The following is a 24209-nucleotide window of genomic DNA, read 5'->3' as shown; positions in this document are numbered from 1 at the left end:
CCGGGAACTACCTGTTGAATGCCAACTTTGGAAAGATGAGTGACGAAGGATGGGATGGCTTGTTTCAGGTAGCAGGCTTCGCTTTCCTCCATGCATGCTCGTTTTGAGAGCAGCCAGGTTTGTCGGAGGGGCTGTACAGTCAGGTTACTCCCGGAACCTGCCGCCCGCCTCACCTGGGTGCTGATCCTTCTGCAGGACTCCGGGCGAGCAGCAGCAGGCAGGGGAGCAGGGTGGACGGGCTGAGGAGGAGTGCCCTGGAGTGGCCGTGGAAGGCAGCCCTCTCTGCGTGCCTCCGATTACAGAGGGTGGGAGGGAGACTGCCTCCCCGCTCCCGGGCCAAGGACTTGTAAGGAAGACTTGGGAAGCGGGAGACGGGGTCGCTCACTGACAGGGCCTTCTTCACCTTGCTCCAAGCGAGAGAGGTCTGCATTTCAAAGCGAGCTGGCCGGAGAGAGCTTCAATGTGAGCTCAAGCCTCGCGGTTGGTGAGCTGGGTAGCGATGCCTTCCCGCTTTCTTGGCTATGATTTTATCACCTTGCTAGTGGATGGCCCGCGTGCTTATATGGTGGTTAATATGCATGCCTCAGATGGGGGCGATTTGAAATGGTTGGCTTGTTTTTGAACCTTTTCGGGTGATGACCATTGCTGCAGGGCCCAAGCTTTGGGCCTTCTGCGCTTTGCTCTTGGATGAGTTATGAATGAAGAAGAAGGGGATTGTATGGAATGACTGCATAGCAGACTTTTCCTTTCCCCTCCTCTGGTGCAGACTCAAAGCCCTGCTCGGTTCCTTAGAGGTGTGTCTTTACAAAGCTGGGGGAGGCACCTTTGCTGGACGACTAATTAGCAGCATTGCCTTACAGGGCTCTTATTCCCATCTTAAACTGTGGGGTAGATAGAAGGGGAAACACGTTTTTTGAATCCTGTGACTACGTATATTAAAGGCTTTGGACCTTGTTCTTTGATAATGTTATCATTGTGGTTTTTAATTTATAAGCTTTAGAGATGATGCTCTGCTGAAGATTCCTACACATTTTAGTCACAGCCTTAAAGACTAGTTTGAATCTTAGAGCTTGCTACTTGGGACTCTGGTTCTCTGAGGATTTCACTGTGTCCTGATGGCTTTAGAAATGTTTGATTTATGGCCTCTCAAGAGAAAAGATATTTTAAGGTGGTACTTCATTTTTTGAAGGAGACTTTTGAAGTTTGCGATTTTTATCTGCAGTGTTTTAAGTTGTACTCTTTCTCCACGGTAGTTTGGTGAGCCATCCATTATGAGTAGTGCTATGCTTTGGTGATAATCTTGGGTTCACCATTTAATACAAAATTAGCAGTTTAAACACACCATCTGTAACTATTTTATCCTTGTGAATAGAGAGATAATGTGTGAATTTGGCAGAAGGAATCTATTCTCTTTTGAAACTTTTTGAAGTGCTTATCTAACTCTTTTGTAGTCCATTAGCCTAGCCAAAAAAAAAAAAAAAAATTAAGTCAACAATTGCTAAGTAAAGAAAAATGACTTAAATGGTATTTAATAAGTTTACCTGTTAAGCAATCACTAATAGATGTCCTTAATTCCCTTATAACTGCAGTAATGTTAGTGAGTTTATCTGAGCTGTTTGAATAGTCATTTCTTGGTGTTCTCACTCTATGGCTTTAATAACTTTATTGTGGGAGCCTACTCGCTGAGCCTCTCTGTGCACAGAAGGAGTGCAATGTGGCTTTCAGGGTTGTGTGTGTACAGAGGCTGGCATGCTTTTTATTAGTTCTTCGAATACAGTGTCCAATTTAAGAAACTGGTGTGGCCTCTGTCAGCCCTGAAAAAGGGTTTTGTAAGGAAAGGTAATGCTTTTAGGACTGCTGAGAGGGAATGTAACATTTTCATGAGAAATGAGAATGCAGGAGAAACAAATTGGTGTTCAGCTTCAGATTAATCATGTTTTCTAAGGGCCCTTGTTGAACTTTTCAAATCTTTTATTTCCTATCTTAAAAAGAAAAATCCTGCAGATTTTCTGTTTACTGCTTTCCAGTCTTCAGAGCAGAGTTCATTTTCCTACAACTAAACCTAAATAGTAATATAGCATTGTGTTTGCTATTTCCAATGGGGTTCAGTAGCACTGTTCCTGGTTTAGGAGAGAAAAAAACTGGGAGTCTCTCCTTTAAGAAGACTAAGATAGGAAATTGGTTTGTATTACTGATTTGTTTCCTTCCCTATTACATACAATGAAAGTGTGTGTGTGTGCGTGTGTGTACGCGCGTATCTGGTATTTCTATAGCAGATACTTTATCATAGTCTGGTGAGTACCTGTTCAGTCATTTGCAAGGTTTAGGGTAGGAGGAAGCCTGGTTAAGAGTGTGTGCGTGTGTGTGCTCCTGTCTGAGAGAGAGTAAGTAATTCAAACCTTGGGATTAGTCACAGGATTCTTGGTTCTCTCTGTGTGCATTTTAGGCTTAAATAACTTTCCCAAGGTCACACTGTGCTCTGTAAAGAACAGAGAGCTTTTTTTTGGGGACATGTTTATCTGTGAAAATTGTGAAAACAATGTGTGGATATGAAATGCTGTTAATTAGTTTTATTATCTTATTCATGCAACATCAAAGCCCATTTGCTTATAAGAGTGTCAGGCATACAGTGTGAATGCTGGAGGAATTAATTATACTTTTCCTGTAGTTCTGAAGTGTGGAGCTTTACAGGGTTCTTAGACATATTGATACATATTTCATCTTTGAACCAATTTGTTACTCTTAATGAGATCATTATCTGAGACTTGCAGACTTGGCTGTGCAACTCACAGGGTTAGTGATGTTAAATAAAACACTAGCTAGTGGTATGTGGATTGGTTAAACAAAGAAAATTTGCATTGCTAGAGATGAAAGATTCTTTTAAAGCGGAAATGCTTGCTTTATTTTCTTGAAGTCAGAAATTTAGAAATGCTTGAAAAATTAACTTAGAGAAGGAATCTGAATGATAGGTTTTGTATAACTTTAAAATCTGCCTTTTTGGATCCTGGGTTAAGTGTTGAATGGTCTTGAAAGCAGAGAAGAGCTGAAAACATTTAAGAACTAATCTGGTGCCTTTAGCTATGAGAGTTGGGAGAAGAGCTTGGTGGTGGGTTAGAAAGACTGAGTGAGGTCCTTAAATATCCAATGTTAACAAAGGGTATCACAGAGAATAATTTTAGGAAACTAATTTCTCTGCCTTGTTTCCCTGTCAGTGTGTTTCTGCAGTTTAGCATTTGATCAAACACGTTCTTTTCATCTCCATTTTAAGTTAACTTAATAGGCCTGCCTCTCAAAATTGACTTGGCCTAATAGAACAATTGTGTGCTGACAGCTGACCTGGATTTATGCAGAAAGGGATTGCCGACTGTCTTGTCAGAAGGGCCTTCGTAGGTTAAAATCAAGCATTTGATGGGGGGTGGAGGGGCACATTAGGATTGTGATCTTATGAATTCTTAGGGGCTCTTATTTTGTCTTTTTCTCTGAAATCTCATGGGAGTTGCTAATAGAGTTCTTAATGGAGATGAAAATGGGAATGGGAGGTAAATGTGGAGTGTGTAGTCTAAAAGGAAAGTGACAGTGGCCTCCACTTATGAGCATTTATTATGTATGGGGCATTATGCTGAGCATGTCACATTTGCTCATCTCATTTTGACATTAACAGGGAATTAGCAACTATTGTTAACCCATTTTACAGATGAGGAAACTAAGGCTGAATTTTCCATTGTTTTATGGCTAGCAAATGATAAAACGTGGGTTAAAACCTGGGTTTGTTTGGCCTCTTTGTCCCAATTTTTGCCAAATAAATAGACTTGGGTGGTTAGGATTTTGACATTAATTCAAGTCTAACTTTTTTTGGTTAATCCTCACTCAAGGATATTTCTCCATTGATTCTTTTAGATAGATTGGAAGAGAGGAAAAGAGGGAGAGAGACACAGAGAGAAACATTGATGTGAGAGAGACACATCAACTGGTTGCTTCCCACATGACCCTGACTGGGGCTGGAGATTGAACCTGCAACCCAGGTACGTGCCCCTGACTCTTTAGACCCTTTGGTCTAAGGGCCAATGCTCCAACCGCTGAGCCAAACTATCCAGGGCTCAAGTCTAACTTTTTAACAGTTTAGTAGAGGGGTTCTTAACCTGAAGGTCACAGACTTCCATGATGGCATGCAAACCCCTAAAATTATGTATACAATCTTGTGTATGTACACTTATTTTTCTGAGAAGATACGTAATTTTGCCTCTTGGAGGATTCTGTGATGCCCGTCCCCCCAAGAGAAAAAAAGGAGGCACTAATGTAGTACCTGTCATTAAATAGTCCATTACTAAGAATTTGAGTGGAGTGATATCAGGCTCAGGCTATCAAGAGTTGTAGAAAAGAAGACTATAGGTTTACATGCCTCCACTGAACATATTTATTTGATTTAGATGTTTACCAGAGTTCTGTTCTGTGTCAGACACTGTAATGCTGTTGTCTTCTGGAGTTCACTGTCTCTTATGGAGACAGACGTGTATGGATAAATTATAATCCTTCCTAACCAGGTTTCCTCACAGAGTTGAGCCTTTAGTCCCCAAGGCATTGTCTGTAATGGATTAACTTCTCTCCTGTGCATCTGTCTGGTACCAGTTTAATGCATCATCCTTGGGAGACGTGAGAAAATAGTCATTCATAGAATTTTCTGCATTTAGATAGTGAAGTGCAAGAAGGCAGTGATCTGAATGCAGGATGTGGGAGAGCAGTGTGTGAATGTGTTCCCTTTCACCATTCATTGAAAAATGAAACAGAGCATCTGTCAATGTTGCAATGTCTTAAGAGCAACTCCTCACACCTTCCTTGTGGACTTGGGCTCTGTGGGTTGGGTCTGTTTATTTTTGCTCACCCCTGGATCTACCCCTGGGTTCCCAGTGCCTGCTATGTATCAGACAATTAGTGAATGAATAATGGATTTAGGGTGGATATTGGTCAGGCAGTGGATCTTTTTTTTTTTTTAACCCTCACTCGAAATTTTTCCTTTTTTTTGTTCAGATAGAGTGGGAGGGAGAAAGAGAGAGAGAGAGAGAGAAACATCGACGTGAAAGGGACACATCGAGTGGCTGTCACCCGCATGACCTAGCCAGGGCCGAGGACAGACTGCAACCGAGGTACGTGCCCTTAGCGGGAACCAAACCTGGGTCTGGCCAGGGCCAGGCAGTGGATCTTAATGAGCTTGGATTGATGATGAGAACAATTTCATTTGGTTTGGTTAATAGATTCTGGGGCTCTCTTTCCATTTGGTTGTCATTTCCAGAAACTTGCTCGATTAGATGAAAAGAATAGACCTCTCGCTGGTTTTGGTAGACCCACTAGTATTATTATTATTATTATTATTTTTTTCTTTTTTTTTTTTTTTATCCTCACCCGAGGACATTTTTTCCATTTTTTGTTCAGGTAGAGTGGGAGGGAGAGAGGAAGAGAGAGAAAGAGAGAAACATCGACGTGAAAGGGACACATTGAGTGGCTGCCACCCGCACGACCAACCAGGGCTAGGGACAAACTACAACCGAGGTACGTGCCCTTAGCGGGAACCGAACCCGGGTCTCTCTGGACCGCAGGCCGACGCTCTAACCGCTGAGCCAAACCGGCCAGGGTGACCCACTGGTATTATTATATGAAGTTGTATGAGGGTGACCTGTGTCTGCGTGTATTTCGGGGCAGGATACCTGGCATTATAAAGGTCTGAAGATGATCTTTGCTTAATAAAATACTGAATATTGACAAAATCCTAATGTAGACAGATGCTGTGGATGGACATAAGAAGAGTAGTTCATGGATGAGATCTGGTGTCCCTAGGAGTAACTGTAAAGGCTTGGTATTCAGAATCATCTTATCTTGAACATATGCCATGTGAAAACTTTGATTCTTGACGGTGTTTCCCAAGTCTGGAAAATGGATTTGTAGTTCATGACAAAAATGACATTTAAATAACTTTTAATAATGAGAAGAACCAGATTCAGCCCTTTAATGTGTTAGGTGAGGAGACAGGTCCAGAGAAGTGAAGCGCTTTGCCCAGGGCCGTGTGGCAAGGTAGAGAGGAACCTGGATTAATATTCAGGTCACCTGACTCCTAGGCTGTCACCCCCCAGCTGCACCTCGATGAGCATACCAGGAGAGCAGATGTAGAAGTGTGCTTTATGATCAGGTATATAATTGGGGAAAGCCAGTCCTTCTTAAATTGTACATTGGGTTTTGTGTGTGTGTGTGTGTGTGTGTGTGTGTGTGTGTGTGTGTTAGATTTTTAAGCAGTTCTTTTCTCCTGTAATTTAAATTTTGAGTTGTTCTGTTTTCCTCTCTATTGGAGTTTTTAAAAATAGCTATTAGTGCTTTGACCAGTCTGGTTCAGCAGTTAGAGCGTCGGCCTGAGGACCAAAGAGTCAAAGGTTCAGTTCTGGTCAAGGGCACGTACCTCAGTTGTGGTTCGGTTTCTCTCATGTTGATGTTTCTCTCTCTTTCTCCCTCCCACTATATTTGAAGATAAATGAAAAAATATCCTTGGGTGAGGATTTATTTTTTTAAAAAGTTACTAGTGATCAAGCGCTTCCTGTATGGCAGACACTGGGCACAATGCTTTGATCACATTTCTCTTAAATTTATTTTTGATTTTTTAAAAACTACAGGTTGCATTCAATATTATTTTGTATTAGTTTCAGGTGTACAACATATTGGTTAGACAGTCATATTGCTTGGCTTACATTTAATGGGCGAGGTAGATGGCATGCCCCAGGTATGTCTGATGGTAAGCTATTTCTGTTTTTACAAGAGTGCTTCACTCGGCACTTTCTTTTGCTTCAAATGAGAATATGAGAATTGATGGTGGAATTTAGAGTGGAGTATAAACCCAGACTGATTGACCAAGAAATGGGTCTATAACTTTAACTGAGAAAACTACCCTTATAAGAGATTTATTTTCCTCCTACCTTCCTTCCTTCCTTTCCTTCTTTTTTAAATGACAGAAGTCTCATTTTGACTTGTTTTTTTTTCCATGAAGAGCCAATCTGGTAGGTTTGGGGAAAGGGACCGGTGACTTGAAGTATCCAGCTGTCATTCTATGGCACCTCCATTTTTGTTTTTTTTCTGTTGGGAAAGTTGGAACGGTTGCAGTGTTCTGGCATTTAGAGGGATTTCTGGTGTGAGACACACCTCCTTCCTGTGGCTGACTTTTTAAGAGCCATTTTGGATTCTGCATGGCTTTCTCCAAAGAGGTCATGTCTTATGTTTATCACCTTTTTTCACAAAGGCTGTATGTTCCCTTTTCTATTTAAAAGATTGTTAAGAACCTAAAGCTGGGATTCTTCCTGCTCATTCATCCTCCTGGCTGTTAAAACTTATTATGGGTGTTGCGTTCCTTTAGTAGGCAGACGTTCACTATTGCTTTCTGTCTGCCAGGGCGGGCAAGGCGAGGCAGCAGTTGAGGGATGAGTAAGATGCTGTCCCTGGCTGCAGGCAGCTGAATGTAGCGGGCAAACAGCATATGAACCATAGTCCTGTCTGGTAGACCACATTCATAGGATACTGAAGAGCACCTGGTCCAGGGTGCTAAGTTTAGGCCTGGGCAACTCATTCTGAAAAAATATGTATTTAATGACACAGTAAGTGGATTTGTGCTTTCTGGCCTTTTCCAACTCATTTTTACCTATCTTTGAGGTTAAAGCTGATAACCCCTTTGTAGATTCGTGCCTTTATACCTGTCAGACAGGATAGGGAGGAGGTAAAGAGTAGAGGTTCTTTGTTCCATTTGTGCTTGAATGAGATGTTTTAAAACCTGACTTTTAGCGGCTCTGTTGACTCATGATAGTGTACAGAGAATGAGGTCAGCTGACCCATTGTGGTTCAAGAGAGAGCATTTTATTTTTATTACCCTGAAGATGTGTTGTAAGACGATATTAATCCCCTTCTCTCCCCAGCAGCCAATGTGATACGGTTGTTTAGAAACTCAATGTGTAGAGTTGATTCAGTGATAACAGCCTTTGATGATCCTAGAAGTTTGATGTAAAAATGTATGTTGCAATGGGGACTTCTCGTCCTGGTGCAGAAGCTGTTGCATTTTTAAAATAAAAGAGTGGGGGTTGTAGTCAGTTAGTTGTGTATGAGGTCCCATCCAGTGTTGTAAGAATTTGATTAAAACTTGAATTTTTACTTAAACTTAATTTCAGTTTAGTAACTCATCAGCAGACGTTTATTGAGTTCCTGCTGTGGATACAGTCTAGAGAAGAAACATAGCTTTTATGCACCCATGATATGCGTTTTTCAGATATTATTTCTGTGTTTCTCCCATACAAATATGGGCAGTTGAATTAGCCCCAGAGGAAACTGAGGCTGAAAGTCTAAGCTTCGTGAGGCCACAGAGCTGGGATTGAATTTGGGTCATCTGCAGCCAAAGCTTTCTGACCTGCTTGCCTGAGACCTGGGTGTATTTTGGTAAGATTAAGCAGAAATGTTAGAATAGATTCATTTTATATTACCTCCCGTTGGAGCCAAGATCTTCCTTTTAAAAGTAATCTGTAGCTTATGTTTTAATTATAAAAAAATATATGTTTATTGCAAAATACTTGGGAAATGTAGAAAAATATGAAAAATAAAATCAGTCCCACAACCTACAGATAACTTCTGTTAACCTTTTTTGTTTTGGTTATGTTCCTTTCTTTTTTCTCTTGAGCTTGGAGGGATTTTAAAGAAAATTGGGAAAAACATTACATGGTGTTTTTAACCCTTTATCCACCTTGGTATTTTCCTGTTACTAAATGCTATGAAATATTTTTAGTGTCTGTGTAACATTATTATTTTCCATTTACTGTAAGTAATGATGTGAGGAACTTCCTTTCTCTATCTCTTGATTCTTTTCTTAGAACAAAATTCTAGAATTAGAACCATTGGGTCAATGGGTATAAACATTTTCTTTAATCCTCACCTGAGGATATTTTCCCATTTATCTTCAGGTAGAGGGGGAGGAAGAGAGAGAGAGAGAGAAACATCGACTGGTTGCCTCCTGCACGATCCAACTGGGGCCGGGGATGAATGGCAACCAACGTATGTGCCCTTGGTTGGAATGGAACTTGGGACTCTTTGGTCCAGGCCGACACTCTAATCACTGAGCAAAACTGGCCAGGGTGGTATAAACATTTTTAAGTTCTTGCTTACATATTGTCAACTTGGTCTGCAGAAGAATGGTTCTAGTTTATACTCTCCTACCAGGTTGGCATACATGTTCCCATGTACTCCTGCTCACAGTGGGTAGTAGTATTGGTTTCTTAAAAATACCCAGAACCAAAAAAACAACTTCATAAAAAATAAAAGTATATATTTTCATCATGTATTGAGTTCTAAATACTGGCTTTTTTTTCATCTGCCGTGAGGATCTGAGTTATGACTAATGTCTGCACCGAAGGGAAGGTACCTGGCATGGTATCTGGGTATTTCCCTTGTAGGTGTGTCTGAGCACAATTCAAGAGCATTAAGCTGCCCTTGTGTTCCTGGTAGGGACATGACAGCTGTCCAGGCAGGTGGCCATACTTGGAGGCCTAGAGAAGACCTCACTGAAGGACCACTGTGCTGTCAGCACACTGCAGGGCAGCAGATTGTGCCCCAGGAGGGTGCTGCTGCACTCTCTGTTTTCTGCCCTGCATCTTTCCCATAGCACAGGTTCTGTGCTTATGAACAGGCTGGGTTTGGAAAGATGGTATAAATCTGTCTTCTCAGTTTGGAGTCAGTCTGTGGTAGGCAGAGATGCAAGTAGAGCCATGTACCAGACTACCAGGGGTACATTTAAACAGGAGGTCCCTGGGCTGAAAATGATTTTATGATATTTTGTCTGATCCCTCAAAAAATCTAGAAATGTTACATTAAAATCTGGGGCTTTTTAGGCTCCTCTTGAAAAATTAAAAGATTTGGCAACATTGAGTTCACATTCCTGCATGGGCTAATAGCCTAGCCTGTCCCAGTGGAGTAGTAGCTGTTCCCTTCAGGTGAGACATGGGCCCTTCAGTTCACAAGTCCCTATTGCATTGCTTTGGCTTACTTTGCATTTACCAATGCCTGGGCCTTGTAGGCACTGGGGTTTGCTGTCCTTTGTATCTCTGAAAGATCTAAAGCTGAAAGCTTTTAAGTTGCACTTGTTGAGTCTCCTTTCTCTCCTTCCTCAACCTTCCAGTGTGTCTGATGTTCATTAGTGGCAGCATTATGACACTTCATTGGACTCTATTAGCCTCAAGTTATGCTACTGGGAAAGGCTGAACTATATCTATCATTGATGTGACCAGAGTGATCTTTTTTTACTATCTATCTATCTATCTATCTATCTATCTATCTATCTATCTATCTATCTATCTATCTATCTATCTATCTATCTATCTTCCTCCCGAGGACATTTTTTGATATTTTGTTCAGATAGAATGGGAGGGAGGGAGAGAGAGAGAGAGAAACATCGACGTGAAAGGGACACATCGAGTGGTTGCCACCCACACGACCCAACCAGGGCCGGGGACAAACTGCAACCGTTTACTCTCCTTGAAGGCTGAAGTCTCAGAGCCATTTGGCGTGTGCCTCATTAAGATCTTTGTCCCTTCTCTCTTTTTGCTCCTTGCTTTCTTTTGATTACTAGATTTACTGTTTGAACTGAAGGACACCCTGAAAATGCTGTGGCTCAGCTTTCCTTTTATAGCAGAGGGGACTGTGAGCAAGGGCCTTAGGCTTTGGTCACAAGAGGAAGCTGAGATTAGAACTCAGGCCTTAGAGCTTTCAGGTGCTTGTCTTTCCAGAATGGCATCCTACATTGATGGTTGGGTTCCAGAAAATCTTCCATGTGCCTAGTGCTTTAGGATCCCTAGTGTACTTTCACTTGTGTTGCCTTATTTTAGCCTCTCAGCTAGGAGCACCTTCCCTGGATGCTGCCCCAGAAGGTCATCTGCTGTTTAGGTTATCTTGGTTGTCAAAGCTTGTCCCATACTTGATATAAAATGCTTTTCTGGTACCTATTTGTACACTTTTACCTAAATGAATTAGAGATTGTGTGTTCAGCTCCTTTATGCAATTTTTGGAAGTATCACTGGTTACCTAGAGACTTGGCATCTTTACAGAAAGTGTCTCAGTCTTGGAGTAGGTGGTAAGCAGGCAGCTAATGGCATGTAAAGAATGTTGCAAGCTTGACTTGCAAAACCATTTCAAAATTTAAATCAAGGTAGCTTGTGGCCAAGTCAAAGGGAAATGGTGTACTCAAGATGATGCTTGATTTGCTCTTTCCTTTTTTTTTTATCCTCACCCGAGGACATTTTTGGATATTTTGTTCAGATAGAGTGGGAGGGAAGGGGGGAGAGAGAGAGAGAGAGAGAGAGAGAGAGAGAGAGAAAGAGAAAGAGAAACATCGATGTGAAAGGGACACATCAGAGTAGTTGCCACCCGCACAACCCAACCAGGGCCGGGGACAAACTGCAACTGAGGTACATGCCCTTAGCAGGAACCGAACCCGGATCTCTCGGGACCGCAGGCCGATGCTCTAACCGCTGAGCCAAACTGGCCAGGGCATGCTCTTTCCTTTTTGACCTTATTTCTTCATGCCAGATGCTGCTAAGTGTCTCCCTGCCGTCCCCACCATCCATCTTTCTAAAGTAACCTCAGATCTCTTCACTTCCTCAGTCAAAATCTTTCAGTGCTGTCCTGTGGTTTACTACCGAGCTAAGTACAGAGGTGGCCTGGACTCTCTCTAGCCTATTGCCTTTGGGACTCGGGCCTGGTTCTAGTGTGTTTCTCCCCTTATTTCATGAATGGGTTCTGAGCTCTCCTCTCTATGCCCTTCATTTTGGATTGCCCTTCTGCATTATAATACATTTCTAGCCCTGGCCAGTTTGGCTCAGCAGTTGAGCGTCGGCCTGTGGACCAAAGAGTCCCGGGTTCAGTTTCTGCTAGGGGCATGTACCACCAAAAAAAACACACAAAAAAACATTTCTACACCTCCACTTTCCTGACCCCCGTCTTTGCCTTTTACTCTTCCTTTTCCGTCTTCCAACTCTTGCTTCCAGTCCCTCCCATCAAGCATTGCTAAGTTCTACTGGTGTGTTTCTTCAACTCAAAGCACTCCATTTTCCACTTCTCAGCTGGTCTTAAATTCCTTATGGTAGGTATTCTTTCATTAATGTTTTCTTTTCTCAACAAGATCACAGCTCCCAGTAGATAGAGATTGTGTCTTACTCGTTCCCCTACTGTCTTGCAATAAAACTCTTCAATATTTACTGAGTTGAAATTCTTCTTTTAGGTCAAAATACTTTGGGATAGAATAGTGGTGGGAATGTTAGTGTGGCGAGAAAAAGACTTGGCTTTTGAGGCAGAACTTTCAATGATTGTAGAAATAATTTCCCAGCCCGGGCCAGTTTGGCTCAGCGGTTAGAGCATCCGCCTGCGATCCGAGAGACCCGGGTTCGGTTCCTGCTAAGGGCATGTACCTCGGTTGCAGTTTGTCCCCGGCCCTGGTTGGTCGTGCGGGTGGCAGCCACTCAATGTGTCCCTTTCACATCGATGTTTCCTTCTCTCTCTCTCTCTTCCTCTCTCTCCCTCCCACTCTATCTGTGTAAAAAATGGAAAAATGTCCTCGGGTGAGGATAAAAAAAAAAAAGAAAAAAGAAATAATTTCCCAAGCAGTTTTCAGATGGGTGTGTCCTAGGGCTATTCTAAATATTTGGGATGGACCAGCCTCAAAATAATTTCACATTGCTCCTGTTTTCCAGGAGGGAGGTCTAGAAACAGGAAGTGGGACTAACTCCTCCAAGCTGGCATGTGACTAGGTACATTGTTCAAAGATTGCTGGAGAAGAGAACATCTCAGTCTGACTGTAGACTTTTAGGGAGTATGTTTTAGTTAAATATGAATAATATTTTAGTATCACTTAGAAAACTGGTACTTTTGGGGAATAGCAAAAGTTATATGTAGCTCCACGATGACTCATCAGAGGCAACTGTATGTAGATCCTTACTGAAATTTGTACCATATTGTTTTCTCAATTTCCCCCTCCACTTTGGAAGTTCAGGTGTGGGCCTTGATCCTGTGTTTGGTGGGACGCAGTTTTAAAGGACTATAGTAGTATTTCTAAAGATGCCAGTAGGCTATCTGTGGCCCACTATAAACATTTAATAATTATTAAATTACAGTAGTCCTCCATTCCATTTCTAGACCCCTCAGTGGATGCCTGAAACCACAGATAGAACTGAAATTTATACATGCTCTATTTTTTCCTATACATACATACATATCTTTTCATTTAAAGGAAACAGTTTATGGTTTCTCTTTGACATATCCAAATTGCCAGCATCTTTTTAAGAATTAATTTAATTTTAATTTATTTATCTTTTTTTATTTATTTATTTTTTTTTTATCCTCACCTGAGCACTTGTTTTTTGCATTTATCTTCAGATAGAGCGGGAGGGAGAGAGGGAGGAAGAGAGAGAGAGAGACATCGATGTGAGAGAGACACATCAAGTGGTTGCCACCCACACTACAGGAAAAACTGCAACCAAGGTACACGCCCTTAGTGGGAACCAAACCCGGGACTCTGCGGTCTGTGGGCCAACGCTCTAACCACTGAGTCAAACCGACCAGGGCTTTTATTTATTTATTTATTTCCTCACCCGAGGACATTTTTCCATTTTTTTGTTCAGATAGAGTGGGAGGGAAAGAGAAGAGGAGAGAGAGAAACATCAATGTGAAAGGGACACATCGAGTGGCTGCCACCCGCATGACCCAACCAGGGCTGGGACAAACTGCAACCGAAGTACATGCCCTTAGCGGAAACCGAACCCAGGTCTCTCGGGACCACAGACCAACGCTGTAACCGCTGAGCCAAACCGGCCAGGGCTATTTTTATTTATTTTTTAATCCTAACTTGAGGGTATGTTTTTATTAATTTTAGAGAGGAATGGGAGTGGGGGGAGAGAGAGAGAAACGTCCATGTGAGAAAGAAAAACATTGATCAAATCTGCATCCTGGGTATGTGCCCTGACTGGGAATCGAACCTGCAACCTTTTGGTGTATGGGACGATGTTCCAACCAACTGAACCACCCATCCAGGACTGAATTGCCAGCATCTTGTGCGTTGGGGCCATATTAAGTAGAATAAGTGTTACTTGCCCTTGCCGATGTGGGTCAGTGGTTAGAGCCTGTGCACTGAAGGGTCTTGGGTTCAATTTCCAGTCAAGGGCACATAACTGGGTTGCAGGTTTGATCCCCAGCCCTGGTCAGGGTGCATACAGGAGGCAACCAATCGATGTATCGCTCTCACATCGACGTTTCTTTCTTTCTCCCCTGCCCCCTCTATTTTTCTAAAAATCAATGGAAAAACTATCCTCAGGTGAGGATTAACAACAACAACAAAAAGGGTTACTTGAACACAAGCTCTGTGTTACTGTAACAGTCAGTCTGATAACCGAGATGGCCACTAAGTAACTAATGGGCAGGTAGTGTATACAGCATGGATACACTGGACAAAGGGGTGATTCCAGTGTCTGGTGGGATTGGGAGGAAACGTGAGTGATTTCATCACACTACTAAGAATGGTGTGCAATTTAAAACGTTTGAATTGTTTATTTCTGGCATTTTCCACTTAATATTTTCGACTGCAGTTGACTGAAACCACAGAAAGTGAAACCGCGGATAAGGTGGGACTACTGTATTGCTTAGCTATGTACATGTTGGCATGTTGAGATGTTTTGGTTTTTGTGGAACAGTGGCTATTGTATAGGCACTGGGACCTTCAGGAATATTCCATAAGCTATCCATGATGTGTTCACTTGTACTAGAGGGTTTTCATGCCTTTTCATGGCATCTCCACTTCCAAAAATGCTTGTGTGCCCCTCAGTGAATGTTACCCTCAACCAGGATGTTAAATGAACAGCTTATGTGTAGTTTTGGTGTTATTAGGTTTAAATCTCTAGGATACATATAAACTTGCTTGTGGCACTAAATGGGCCGTGTGGGTGATTTCAAGTTCCAGGGGCAGTGGTAATTTTTGCATTTCCTGACTCTTGTGTTTAAATTTGCAGTCTCAACATTGCATCACCATAGGTTTTCACATTTAATGAATATTTATGTTGAGCTGAGTTCTATATGAATGCGGTGGTTTCTGACTTGATTATAGCTTGCTGTGTACTGTGGCCAGGAGTGCCCTACAGACAACAGAATTGGCACACGTCTCAGCATGCCAAGCTCTGGCGGATGTGGTTAGGGACCACGGTGACTGGTGCTCTGGTTGCCTTGCCAACCTTGTTTTTGGAAGGGGGAGGCTCTAAAACAGCAACGGGATGGGGTCGAATAGTTTTGGATATTCCAAGTGAAAGTATTGCCTATATGTGCCCCTTTAAGAAGATATAGAAAACTCTAGAATTCTTACTACATGCTCAGATAACAATTTTCTTAATTTACTTGTTTTAATTGTCCTCTTGCAAACTTGTAGAAATTATAGGGTGGGCCTTTCATATATGAATGTCTTCTTTACTTGCTACAGGGTAAATAGAGAATTTTCTGTCTCTTAATATTTCAAACCCCCTCCTTCCATCCCTAGCCAGCATCCCTTGCCCTCTGTTAACTCTAACCTAGTGATGGCTGATTGAGGGGAGGAAAAGTACAACAGGAGGGAGGTGGATGGGGGACTCCCACTCCCCCAGCCCCATATCTTTTTTCCTCCCTACTCCCCATCTCAAGAAGCCTATCCTCCCCATCTCAAGAAGGCCTATCCTCTCCCTTTCCTATTCTTGTTACAGAGGTGGGCAAAAATTAGGTTTATAGTTGTTTGTATGGAAAAAGACATGAAAAATATGATTATAATAATAGTCATACTCTGTGTTCCATGTACTCACAACTGCAAACCTACTTTTGCTGACCCTTGTGTATTCAGTAAGCAAAGACTGATTGCAGGTGTCATCATCCAGAAGTGAGGTCTTAGTATGCCCAGCTCTCAAGGTTTGGCAGATGGAGCTGGGATGGGAGGAGGAAGAGGGATGTGTCCTGGGCATCCCACACTGGAATGTCATTTGCCACTTTGCAAATGGTGTCCTGAATTCTGTGGTGCTTGGTGTTATGCAGTTAAATGTCTGGGAGGGAATTGATCAGGCCTAGTAAGCCAGATGAGAGCACTGAATGGCAGAGCGGGATGAGCTACTGGAGTCTGATTTGTGCAGGTTCAACAACTTAGACAGTTTCGATTATGGAGGGCCTGCTCTCAAGGCTCATCACACACAAAAAACAAACCCTCCACTCCTTTGAATAGAAATTTACTGTTTCAGAAGGGGAGCCTAACCATAAATTTAATCTTTTCCTGATGAATTGGAGGCACCTCTGTGACTCTCCATTAGATTGTATCCTCCTTCAGGGCAGAGCTGGTATCTTTTGACATTTTTCCCATTCTAGCATAAAGGATCCCTTTGTGCAAATCAGGGAAAGCTATCTCTTCCTCAAGATACCTCGCTTATGTTTGCCATAAATGGGTAATAATGTGGGTTTAGGATGACCACAAATATGAATGGTGATCCCTAGAGTTGTACAGTGCACAAGACCATCTCTCTGTTGGTTGATGTGGCACCTGTCTAGAAGTTGTTCCTGCTTCTCTCTCAGTAGTTCTGACTTGCTACTTCTTATTTCTGTAGTTCATTCCTAGAAAACCAGGGAACCATGTGTGTTAGAATTGAGTGTGAAGTTAGGAAATAAGATACCAAGGGGCGGTAAGTAGTTTAGGACATAGATTCTTAACATCTGTTTTTGTGCTGACTAGAATGGGGTCCTCAAACCTTGGATACATTATAATGAAAAGGTAGGCCTTTGTGGACCAGATATGGCACCACCATTTTATGGGAGAATATACGTATGTATTCCTAATAACAAACTTATAAGTTAACTTTTGGACTATAACCTGGTTTGGGTATAAGTTTTCTTTAGTTCTATAACTACTATAGCTTTGAGCTAATTGTATTTGGGAGGAGCTGGGAGCCCACTTCTATGTCATCAGATGAAGATGCAGTAGTTTTCAACTATGCTATGCAGATACCCAAGGTTTGTCAGTTTCTGTTAAAGTGTGTTGTAAATTTTGCAGAATGAAGTGGTTCTGGATTTTCCTTGCTGATGGGAGAGGCAGCGAAATGCTCAGTCTGGAGGCAGACTGCCTATGTTTGGATCCCAACTCTGCCAGTTAGCTTCTATGGAATGGTGATTTTGCCTCTCTGGCTCTCAGTTTCTTCATCTGTAATGGAAATAAATCTTTCCTAGAATTGTTGCAAGGATTAAATGAGTTACCACATGCAATTTGTGTTTAGTGAGGATGAGGATGAGGATAAAGAAAATAGCATACATCATTTTGTGATGTCTCTCACATATACTTAACATTTATGTTGTATGTAGTTCCCAAATGGTTGAACATTTTTATTCTGAAGTGGTAGTTTATCAAGGTTAAAGAATTCAAAGGTGCTACTCATTGAGAAGTGATCATACCATAGGTATCATTTTTTAGTATACTCGGTGTCTGACTACTTGTACCTGTGTCCCTTCTCCCCTAGTGTGGGGCCCATGGACTCCCCAGAGTGATTCACAGCCCTCTTTGAGAGGCTTTGGGTATTCATTTCTCCCTAATTCTTCATTCCCTTTTTAAACTCTGTTTCCTGGGAGGGGTGTTTTGCCACAGCTTTATCTGCTCATCCCTTTGCCCTACAGTTGGATCATTGTCCAGGCCCTGAGTGTTGTCAGTTGAGTCCGTGTGCACACACAGACACACACATGTGAACTGCGAGTCCAGTGTATAGGAGGCTGGCTTTCTAGGCCAGCCTTCCTGTTGTTCCTGAGGCCACATGGCCTGCATACGCCTTGAGTGCTCTGAAGGAAAGCTGGGTGGTTGATTGCCTCTTTGGATCTGGCCAGGACACGTGGAATGTTGTGATATGCTAAGGCTATGCTCTGGGGGCCTAATTATATGGGACCTGTGGCAAGCACAAGAGACTTCAGTTCTTGGTTTGATCCAGTGTACGATTTTGCCAAAGCAAATACTTTATTAATCTTAACCCCGCAAATTAGACACATTGACTTTTTCTAAAAATGGAAATGATAGGAGGGCATTGTGGTTTTCTTTCTTTCTTTTTTATTTTTTATTTTTAACTCCCCCTACCCTCCTCTGCCAAGACTGGCTATGCATTCCTCTCCTTGAATGGAGAAGGTAGTTTCCATCTCTGTCTACCACATTCTTGCACATTTCCAAGACTGGGTGATGGAAAGATGCCCTTTCTCCCTCTGTGCAGGTGTGCTTTTCTCCTTGTTTTCTCTAAGAGCTTTCATTTCTTTCTGTGTAAAGGCCAGAGTCTTACTCCTGAAAGGATTTGCCATATTGATGGAACTTCTCTAACTGGGGACTCTACCTGGTGTCCTTTGGATTCTGATCCAGAATTTGTTTAGGGAAGTGGTGGGGTGATTTCTTGTAGTGACCTTCAGTGTGTCTGGGGAGGCTCAGCCTTAATTTCTCATGTGGCACATGAATGAACGAACGAATGAATGAATGAGCGAAATCAGTAGATGAAGGGCTTCATACTCGACACCCTTAAAGCATCTTGGGTAAAGGACATACTCATAGGGTAGAAGGAATCTGGTATTAGAAAGTGAGATTTTGTAGTCCAAACTAGAAAAAAAGAAGCCTCTAAATAAGCAAGAATCCTTGGAAAACAATTCTGGGTTAGCCTCCTTCCTTCTCTTCACTTGGCCTCTGCCTTGAAATCTGAAGGGACCTGGTAGGATTTATCAGCTTTGAAGTCCTAAGGTGCTATTTTAATACTTTTCTTTTACATTGCAGATTTCGAGGCTGATTTAACTAGATTCTGGAGGGAGCTTACTTTACAGCATTCTTAAGAGCTCGGACAATCTTGAAAGAGTTAAACTCTAATTAGCTCATTCCTAAGGTATTTAATGCCCTTATTAAAACTCAACTGCTCGCTCACTTTTTTCTTTAGTGAATCAGATTTCTTGAGGAGCTGGGCCTTGCTCCTCAGATCACAGGCTCACATGTTGAAGCTGGCAGTGCTAGAGGCTAGTTCCTATCTGTGTGACAGCATTTTTAATTTAACAGGACTGCCTTTGATGTTCCCAAATATTTATAGGCAGCTTTAGATCATTTCAGTGTGTGCTTTCTTTTCTTTTCTTTTCTTCTCCCTCTCTCTCTCTCATTTTTTTTAAACTGGAGCAAAAGTTCTTCCTCATGCAACAGCCTTCCTTTTATCCTGTTAGTTTATTTTTGTTTCCTTTGCAGCTTTGGCGAAGTCTCTTTGACTGTATTCACACACAGATGAGGTTGACCCTTCTTTTTGCTTCTTTAGGAAAGGCCACCTCTCTGTATCATCCTGCCTGCTTGAGATTGCTTAAGGTACTTCTCTTCGTCCCTTGACTTTTTAGAGGCTGAGTTTGTTCTGATTTGGCCCAGGAATCTGCTTTCTCACTGACTTTTGAGAGCTTTCAGCTTAGAGTGGAGACCTGAACAATGTGTGTAGATGAGTCTCTTTATGGATGATCAGTGTGCAACATCCTATTGTGTCTACTCATGTTGACCTGGCCTCAGCAAGTTAGGATTTATACGAGGCTGGAAACACAGGTAGAAGACAGAACTCTCTCCTGATCTTTGCAGGCTTGCTCTGTTTTGGCTTTGCTGGACTTCTTGGCTGAAAGTTAGTAGAGAATCATAGATTTCAGTCTCAGGGATTAGAAAAACAGAATTGCCATGTTGATTTGTTAAACCATTAAGAAAAAGAAAAAGGAAACTTTGTACCAATCAAAACAAATGACAGAACACAGGACAGTGGTTTCTTCAGCCTGGACACTGGGTAAACATTCTGCTTGTGAAACAATCCAAGTTATTGAACTTTGGGCTGCTGTAACTTACCTGGGCCTGGAACCTTTCATGGCTGCCTCCATCATTGCTGGCTCTGCATTGTACATGGAAGCCTTTTAGGGCTGAAGGTCACATAGGTGATTGGTGAGATGTCTGAATGAATGAATATTGTGTTAGACACTGTCCTTGTGGTGCTTTACATTGTTTCTCCCACTAGATCTTCAGGAGGATTCTGGTTCTGTGTTTTTGGATGAGGACACCAAAGTGCAGAGAGGTTTAACACCACTAGTGAATGGAGAAGCTGGCCTGAAGCTCATGACTGTGTTTATAGCTTCACCATAAGGTAGTTTGAGGCAGGTAAATCTGATGGCAGTCTGCTAACCTCTTACAGCTAAAAACCTCATGAAGCTAAAATCTAAGCATTGCATTCTGAGAATTCGGAGCTGAACAGGCTCTTGCCATGCAAAGGGCACAGTGGTGGAGAGAGCAAGGCCCTGGAGCCAGTTAAGCCTCTACATCTGGGCTTTGTCACCCAACCTTCTTGAATCTCTGTTTCCTTATCTCCAATATGGGACATTATAGCTTGTATCTCCAAAGGATTATGAGGATTAAGTGAGATAATATATGTGAAGCATGTAGTAAGTGCTTAATATATGTTAGAAACTGTGGCTGTTGCTGTATAGAATTGTCACCCTCAAGTTGTTCCTAGTCCTGCCCTGGCCGGTTTTGCTCAGTGGTTAGAGCGTTGGCCTGTGGTCTGGAGAGACCCGGGTTCGGTTCCCGCCAAGGGCATGAACCTTGGTTGCAGTTTGTCCCCGGCCTTGGTTGGGTTGTGTGGGTGGTGACCATTCGATGTGTCCCTTTCACGTCGATGTTTCTCTCTCTCTCTTTCCATCCCACTCTATCTGAACAAAATATATAAAAAAAAAAAAAAAAAAAAAAAAGTTGTTCCTAGTCCTACAGAAAAGATGGGTAAACCAGGTATTAGTCAGGCAAACCAGGTAACCTGACAACTACAGCAGAGAGATGTGCTTATGTTCTTTCATTTAACAGCTATGTATTGAGTGCTTACTATATGCTAGGCAGAGCCTTTGAATCACTGATTATTCCCTCCCCTCTACCAAAATTTCCCTTTCCCTTGGGGGAATTTGAGCTAAAATGTTAATTGCCACCTGGAGAAAGATTTCCTGAAGTCATTTTGCATAAAACCCCAAGATGCCAAATGGCACTCCATTCGACAGTTCATCTTGTATGGTTTCATGTTATCCTTCAACTATGATTTTAATCTTATCTAATTTTCCCCTAATTTTTCTGGCCTCTTCAAACATGAGAACTTTATGGTCCTTGAGAATGGACAAGTGCCTCGCCGAGGGAGCAGGTGGTGATCCTTTTGTTCCTCACAGTGCCCAGATGGTGTCCGTGCTGTCTCATGGTCTGGTTCCATGGGGATTTGCTGATAAGATTTTGCTTTAATTTGGTTTTCCAACCCAGTGCCATATTCAGATTTGATTACCAGTCATGTAGCTTTTTTTTCTGTTTAGTTTCATTGTCTCTATCATTGGCTCTTTTGAAACATTAATCCCATTCTCCACATCGCCCACCCCTTAGTAATTAGTGGGGGTGGTTGTTCAGTAGAACTTTTGAACTACCCACTGTGCATGATTCAGAATGGATGTCAGCATACTTTCACTTGTTGAATTGATTGATAACATGTTTAATCTAGAACAAAAGATCATTGGAAGGCAGTATCTATTGTCTTTATATACTTAAGAACCCAAATGAGCCTTTCGCTAAAATAGATTTAAGGTCATTTCTGTGTCTTTTCTGTTGAGTTAGGGAGCTTTCAGTGAGAAGTGGATGTTTTCTAAATTTGTTGATTTGAAGTCAAGATGATGCTCTAACTACTACTTTGAACCATGAAAATAATTTAAAACTTTTTTTAAAATCCTCATCTGAGGACATTTTTGCATTTATCTTCAGATAAAGCAGGAGGGAGAGAGGAAGAGAGAGAGAGAAACATCGATGTGAGAGCGATACATCGAGTGATTGCCACCCACACGACTCCATCCGGGGCTAGGGACAAACTACAACCGAGGTACGTGCCCTTAACGGGAACCGAATCCCGGACTCTGGTCCGTGGGCCGACGCTCTAACCGCTGAGCCAAACCGGCCAGGGCAATAATGTTAATTTTTGATTTGGCTCTGTTTGAAGGTATCATGAGAGGGTAGGTCATTTATAGTTAGCTTTGGTACCCATCCTCTCTTTAAATAGCATGTTTAATTTCACATTAAAACTAGCTTATGTTCAGCTAAAACAACAGATGATTGAAAGGGTGGTGGTTTAGAAGAAGGATAAATGACAGAGAGTGGGAAGCATGCAATTGAATTTGGCTACAGGTCAGCTCCATAGAGTTAATTGAGAATTAAGGGAAGCCCAGATTTCTTTCCAGGGAGCCCCTGACAGCCCTCTACATTTATTTACTCTCTTTTGGGCTTCTTGGTGGCATCCTTTTGTCCTTGGGCCACAGTGCACACTGGCCATGCTGTGCAAAAGACAGTGGTCTTGATGTCTGGGAGTACATCTTGAAAAGCAGCGTTGTGTAGTGTACAAGTTTATTTTGGAGGAGGGGACTAGTGGGTGTCACTGACAAAATTTGGACAGAAAGAAATCCAAAGGGGTTGATTTAGTACCACTGGGCCTCTTCATGGTAGTGTTCGCATTTTCTAATGCTACTTGTGGAGCATCCGTTTGCCCCATGTCATGTTGAACGTGTCTGTCCCTCCCCTCTGGCTGTCAAAACTAGGAGCAAAATCCATTCCTCATGGACACTCCTTCCTCAAGCTTAGCTGGATTGCCTAATGTGTGGTCAGTTGGATGCAATTTATTTTTGCTCAAGAAAGGGAAAGCCTGCACTGATAATATGTTGATAGGACCTGTGCTTGCAATTTGGGTGTTTTAAATTGGTGATTAGAGCTGTCTGGGCAGGGAGCAGAGATGAAGTTAATAGTCTGGTGGAGACTACTAGTTTCCCAGCGAGGGCCTAGTATCTCAGTTGGGCTTTTTAGGGACACTTATCTGAAGAAGCTTTTATGGTTTTGAACCACTTACCAAAGCTTCAAAGCCCTTCCTGGTCTTAGCTTTTTGTTGCCGCCTGTGGGAAACTTGCCCTTCTGGGATGGGCATCAACTAGGAGCCAGCACCTTTAAGCACTGATCCGTCCTCAGGGCTTCCTGTTGGACCTGTTACTAACTCTTCTGTGGACTCTACCTTTCAACCCAGGGTGGTTTTCCTGTATCTCTTTTCTCTGAACACAGTCAAATCAAAATTTGCTCTTGCTGTTATAAATGCTTATGTTTCTAGAAATGTCATTCAAGGAAAAGAAGAAAGCACACATTCTCTTAACCCTTATAATTTCCTTATTTACATAGTGATTTTGATGAAATCTGGTTTGTATCTGGGAGCCTCAGTTTCTCTATTAGACTTTGAATCTGAAAGGTAGCAAGAAAAAACAAAGTAACAGTGCTTTCTTTTCCTCTTGTGGATTTGAGCAGCTCCCACCTCTTTGATGTGATCTGCCTGGTTACTGCATTCTTGGGTACGAAGGGGAAAGTGTCTGCCATAGGCTTTGGATTTTTAAAAGTGTTTCTGGCCATGCTTAATGCCCTCTTTCCTGGAGCAGTTTGATGGATGTGGGGCTTGACATTTTCTGGATAGTGTTCACAGAATCACTGCTGGCCTCCTCCTGAGTGTCTGTAGGGGTGGGCTTATGGGCCAGTGGGAAAGACAGAATGTGTCCCTGAGATGGTGAGTACCACATGCCTGGAGCTGAGAGAAAGTACCTAGAAATGCTGAGAATTGTCTTAGGGGATGGTCTCAAGCTGGGTTCTTAGAGAAGGCTGGTGTTTAGATTTGCCCCTGCCTGTCCCTGATTGGGGGGAAGGCATTTTTATTTCTGAGACCAAGCTGGGTTGGCATCTGTCAGTGCTTTTCCTAGCTTTTAGGGAGTCTGCCTGGTTTGAAATGTGCTGGTGGCAGAGAGAGGCCATGGCTGGGAGACAAGAGACCTTATCTGCTCCCAATCTGTCACTTAAGTGGGACGCTAGGGGAGCCAGTCTCTGATCCTTAGTCCTTACATCTGTAAGCTGGGCGTGGGGGCTGGGTGAGATCTCTGGAAGGGAGTAGGGAGGATCTGCGTGCCTGGGCTGGGCAGGAACAGGAAAGGGAGAATCACTCAATCTGGAGAATCAGGGAGGAAACCAAACTTTAGAGGGCGAGTAGGGGATGGACTAAGGGAGGGTCTTTGAATGCCAAGAAAGGCATTTGACATTAATTATAGAGACCAAT

General features: G+C 42.5%; 1 protein-coding gene across 1 annotated transcript in view; it reads left to right on the top strand.

The window, feature by feature from the left end:
• The window catches only part of ZNRF3 (zinc and ring finger 3), a 164210-nt gene that overhangs the window by 613 nt on the left and 139388 nt on the right, over positions 1-24209 (top strand). The window lies entirely within an intron of this gene.

Source organism: Molossus molossus, unplaced genomic scaffold (assembly GCF_014108415.1).
Source record: "Molossus molossus isolate mMolMol1 unplaced genomic scaffold, mMolMol1.p scaffold_m16_p_22, whole genome shotgun sequence".
NCBI classification, from domain to species: domain Eukaryota; kingdom Metazoa; phylum Chordata; class Mammalia; order Chiroptera; family Molossidae; genus Molossus; species Molossus molossus.
The sequence above is the reverse complement of the archived record's forward strand: the minus strand, read 5'-3'. Positions and strand labels throughout refer to the sequence as shown.